This window comes from Penaeus chinensis, chromosome 43, assembly GCF_019202785.1.
Source record: "Penaeus chinensis breed Huanghai No. 1 chromosome 43, ASM1920278v2, whole genome shotgun sequence".
NCBI classification, from domain to species: Eukaryota; Metazoa; Arthropoda; class Malacostraca; order Decapoda; family Penaeidae; genus Penaeus; species Penaeus chinensis.
This window is the reverse complement of record NC_061861.1, coordinates 12,649,140-12,654,139: the sequence shown is the minus strand read 5'-3', so window position 1 is coordinate 12,654,139 and position 5,000 is coordinate 12,649,140. Positions and strand designations below refer to the sequence as shown.

Here is a 5,000-nt window from a genome sequence, read left to right as displayed (position 1 = left end):
GCAATTTCTATACATTATATAAAAAGTAAAAATGCACATAGATTTCCTTTAATTGTTATTCTTATGCTTTCTTGGGGGTCAGCGGCTACTGCACACTATGTAAACTGACAATTTACAGAATATAAGCATATAAGTAATATATGTGTGCGTGTATGTATGTATATGTATGTATGTATGTATGTATGTATGTATGTATGTATGTATGTATGTATGTATGTATGTATGTATGTATGTGTGCGTGTCTGTATATTTGTGTGTGTGTGTGTGTGTGTGTGTGTGTGTGTGTGTGTGTGTGTGTGTGTGTGTGTGTGTGTGTGTGTGTGTGTGTGTGTGTGTGTGTGTGTGTGTGTGTGTGTGAGTATGTAAGTGTATACGTATATAAGTATAGTGAATGCATACATACATATATATGATTTGCATATTCTAATATAATCACATATCAGAATCTTACTGATTTCATTGCCATTAAAAATAAATATCCTTAATATCATTAATTATCATCATTATTCTCCTGCTTATCATTCACGCATCAAATCACCATTATACAAAAAAATAGATAAGTAACTATAATAAATAAATAAAAGCAAAGAACTAAAATAAATAAATAAATGCAAAGTAACTAAAATAAATGAATAAATAAATGACAAACCATAAAATAAATAAATAAATAAATAACAAACCATAAAATAAATAAATATATGCAAAGTAAGTAAAATCAGAAATATATAAATAACTAACAAACCAAAAAACGGAAAACGAAAAAAACAGGATGAAGAAAAAAAAAAAAAAAAACTCAAAAATGGTCGGAAACGCCTCGCTGTCGAAACACAGAACGGAAACGTGTTTTGTGAAGAACAGAACAAGGGAAAGTTAACGCGGGGGCTCCCTGCACACACACACACGTACACGCACGCACAGTCGCACGCACGCAGACATGCAGATACACGTACGTTCGTAGATGTACACAGACTGACTGACCGACTTACATACACTTAATTATTGGTCTCTCTCTGTTTATCTACTATTTTTCATTTCTCTTTCTCTGTCTCTTTCTCTTTCTCTTTCTCTTTCTCTTTCTCTTTCTCTTTCTCTTTCTCTTTCTCTTTCTCTTTCTCTTTCTCTTTCTCTTTCTCTTTCTCTTTCTCTTTCTCTTTCTCTTTCTCTGTCTCTGTCTCTGTCTCTGTCTCTGTCTCTGTCTCTGTCTCTGTCTCTGTCTCTGTCTCTGTCTCTGTCTCTGTCTCTGTCTCTGTCTCTGTCTCTGTCTCTGTCTCTGTCTCTGTCTCTGTCTCTGTCTCTGTCTCTGTCTCTGTCTCTGTCTCTGTCTCTGTCTCTGTCTCTGTCTCTGTCTCTGTCTCTGTCTCTTTCTCTTTCTCTTTCTCTTTCTCTCTCTCTTTCTCTCTCTCGTGATACTTACATAATGGCCAAAAAAGCACACAAAGAGAACTATATGATAACGGGCATAACTACAACATGAGAGAAAAGAGAAGAGAAAAGTGAGAAGATAGAAGAGAAAAGAGAGACGAGAGAGTAGAGAAGTGAGAAGAGAATGAGAGGCGAGAAGGAGAGAAGGAGAGAAGAAGAGAGAAGAGAGAAGAGAGGAGAGAGGAGAAGGGGGATAAAACACAGCCTCAGAGATGGTGATGCCCGGCCGCCGCTACAGCCTCTCTTCTCTACCCTTGCAGTGGGTATGATTCAGGGTACAAAGAACAAGCTTTTTGGTCGGGGGCGGAGAACGGAGGGGGGCGGGGAGAGGGTGAAGGGTGGAGACAAGGGCAGGGACGAGGGAGGGGGAGGGGGAGGGGGAGGGGGAGGGGGAGGGGGAGGGGGGAGGGGGAGTTGGAAGGGCGGGCTGAGGGAACGGCGAGAGACCGGGGCGGGAGGGGAAAGGGATGAGGAGGGGGAGAGGGAGGGAGGGGAGGGAAGGAGGGAGCCGCGTTCAACTTTGGACCAGAAGTGGGAAGGGGAGGAGGGGAGGATAAAGGCACGAGGAGGAGGAGGTGGAGGAGGAGGAGGAGGGGACGGGGGGAAGGGGGGTCGGGGTTTTGGTAGAGGAGTGGGAGGGGAAGGGGGGAGGAGGGGGAAGGGGGAAGGGGGGAGGAGGGGGAGGAGCAGGATGGTTCAAGAGCTACACAACCAATGGAGGGGGAATTCTACGCGATAATTCGACCTATAATACATACATTCCGTTGTAATTCATCCCCGCTTAGTTTATTTTCTTTCCCCCGCAATCAACTCCGTCTCAATTCAAATCACATTCCTCTCATTTTCCAATAAATAAATAGATAAATAAATAAATAAATAAATAATAAGTTACTTCTTTACGTGGTCCATTTCTTACGCCGTAGTAACTTCCATCGCATTTTCATTTCTATTTTCAAGCGAGCAAAATTTCCGGCGGCGAAAAGAACCAGAGGGTCGGTCGCCACCTTCCCGCTGCACTGACAGCTCCCCAGACCACGTTTTCGCCTCGCTATGGCGCGGCGGCCCCCTGCCCCCCTCCCTGCCCCCCTCCCTCTCCCCATCCCTCCCTCCTATGGCAAGTCTGTCACAGCTCTCTCACCCCCTTGCCTTTCTTCTCCCTCCCTCCCCGCTATGGCAAGGTTGTCATCACCTCTTCTCCACCATTCCCCTCCCTTCTCCCTTCCCCGATCTCCCTCCCTTTCCGTCCCTTCCCTTTTCCCTCTCCCTTCTGCCATTCCCAGGCCTCTCCCCTCCCCCCTCCGTCTCCCGTCATACCCTCACCCTCCCTCCTCCCTTCCTCTCTCTTCTTTCTCCCATTCCTAGTAAGCCCCTCCCCCCCTCTTGCCTCCCCCTTAACCCCCTCCCCATCAACCATTCCCCTCCCCTTCCCCTTCCCTTCCCCCTCCTTATCAACCGCCCCCTTCCTTTCACCTCCTCCCGCTTCCACCTTCCTATTTCCCCATCACCCTTTCCTCCCTTCCCTCCCCTTCCCTTCCCCCCTCCCTCTTCCATCTTCCCCCTCTTTCCTCTCTTGCAAATTCCCCCCCCCCTTCCCCATCAGCCATTTCTCTTTCCACTCCCCTCCCCGCTCTCCCCCCTTTCCCCATCAACCCTTCCTCCTTTCCCTCCCTTCCCTCCCCCCCCTCCCTCCCTCCCCACCGCCAGCACTGCGCCACCACTGTAATTAGGGTTACTGCCCCTCCCTCCCGCCTCTCCCCTCCCTCCTCCCTCCCCAGTATTATCAACGCTAACATTATGACTCCTGCGTCCTCTCCTTCACCCCCCCCCCCCCCCCCCCCCTCCTTCATCACCAGCATTAATACAGCTCCTCCCTCGCCCCCCTGCCCCCCTCCCCCCACCCTTCTTTAACCTTCCCAAACCTTCGTCTCCCTCTCTCCTCCCACTCTTTCTTTTCCAGTTTATTAGAGTCTTTCTCATTCTCCTTCATCTCTGTCTCTGTGGTTGCCTCTCTGTCTCTTTTATACTTTACTTTATAAGTATCTATGAACTTGTTTATATCGTTTGAATGCAGGTTATCATTTCCACTTTTCCCCCCTCTCTTCTTCTTCTTCTTCTTCTTCTTCTTCTTCTTCTTCTTCTTCTTCTTCTTCTTCTTCTTCTTCTCTCTTCTTCTTCTCTCTTCTTCCTCTTTTTCTACTCGTCCTCCTCCTCTTTATCTCTTCCACCCCTTAAACCATTCCTCCTCCATCTCTTCCTCCTCCTCCTCCTTCTCCTCCCTCTCTCCCTATCACCATCATCATGCTGATCCACGCACGTTCTACCCCCTCCTCCCCCCTCCCCCCCCACCCTGTCTCTCCCACCCTCCTTCACCCACTTTAAGTGTGTTTTCTCTACTCGTGGCTCAAGTGCAGTTCGGCCTCCATCGCCCCCCTCCCTCCGTTCTCTCCCTCCTTCCCTCCCTCCATCCATCCCCCACTACATCCTTCTCTCCCTCCCACCCACCCATCCTCCCTCCCTCCCTCCCTCCCTCTCTGAAATTACAGCCAACTCGCCCACTCGCACTCTCAGGTGTGAGAAGGTGGAAAGTAGGGTGTGTGGGAGGGGGGGAAGGGGGTACTGGGGTAGGGGCAGGTAGAGGGTAGAAGGGAGGGTAGAAGGGAGGAGGAGGGGAGGGGTGAGAGGGGGGAGGATGTGAGGGCAGGGGGAAAGCAGAGGGGTAAGAGTTGTGATAGGCTAGGTAAGGTAAGATAGGGTATGTGGGTAGAGGGTATCGGATAGAGGATAGGGGGTAGTAGTAGTGGCAGGGGATAGGGAATAGGGGGTAGGAGAGGGGAGGGTCTGCGTCCCTCCTCCGGTCATTTGTGATTTGTCATGAGGCCCCCATGGAATCGTGGTTAATGCCCGTGGCTGGCAGATTATTTGGCTCAAGCGAGGGGAAAAAAGTGAGGGGAAATGTGGGATGATGAAGGTGGGATGGGGAGGGGAGGGGAGGGGAGGGAGAGGGAGGGAGGGAGGGAGGGAGGGAGGGAGAGAGAGAGAGAGAGAGAGAGAGAGAGAGAGAGAGAGAGAGAGAGAGAGAGAGAGAGAGAGAGAGAGAGAGAGAGAGAGAGAGAGGGGAAGGATGAAAGGGCAGGCGGGAGGGAAGGACAGAGGGAAACGGAAGGGAAAGGGAGTGAAGGAAAGGGCAGTAAAAGGGAGTGAAGGAAAGGGCAGTAAAAGGGAGTGAAGGAAAGGGCAGTAAAAGGGAGTGAAGGAAAGGGCAGTAAAAGGGAGTGAAGGAAAGGGCAGTAAAAGGGAGTGAAGGAAAGGGCAGTAAAAGGGAGTGAAGGGGGAAATCAGGAAAGGGGAAGAGAGAAGTGGAAGGGAAGGGAGGGGAACGAAAGGGAGAAAGTAAGGGAAGACGGAGAGAAAGGGAAGGGCAAGTGGAGGGAAGGGAGGGAAAGGAGATGCACTAGTAAGTAGGGCGAGAGCTAGTGTCCGGCGGCGCCCGGCTAGTGCAAGGATCTAGATAAAAGTACCGGTATGAAGATAAAGGAGGGGGGGGGGGGGGGGGGGGGGAGAGAGAGAGCAAACATACA

At 49.8% G+C, this 5,000-nt stretch overlaps 1 protein-coding gene across 1 annotated transcript in view; it reads right to left on the bottom strand.

Moving 5' to 3' along the window:
• The window catches only part of LOC125048235 (octopamine receptor beta-2R-like), a 378,640-nt gene that overhangs the window by 302,876 nt on the left and 70,764 nt on the right, over nt 1–5,000 (bottom strand). The gene's annotated exons all lie outside the window — the stretch shown is intronic.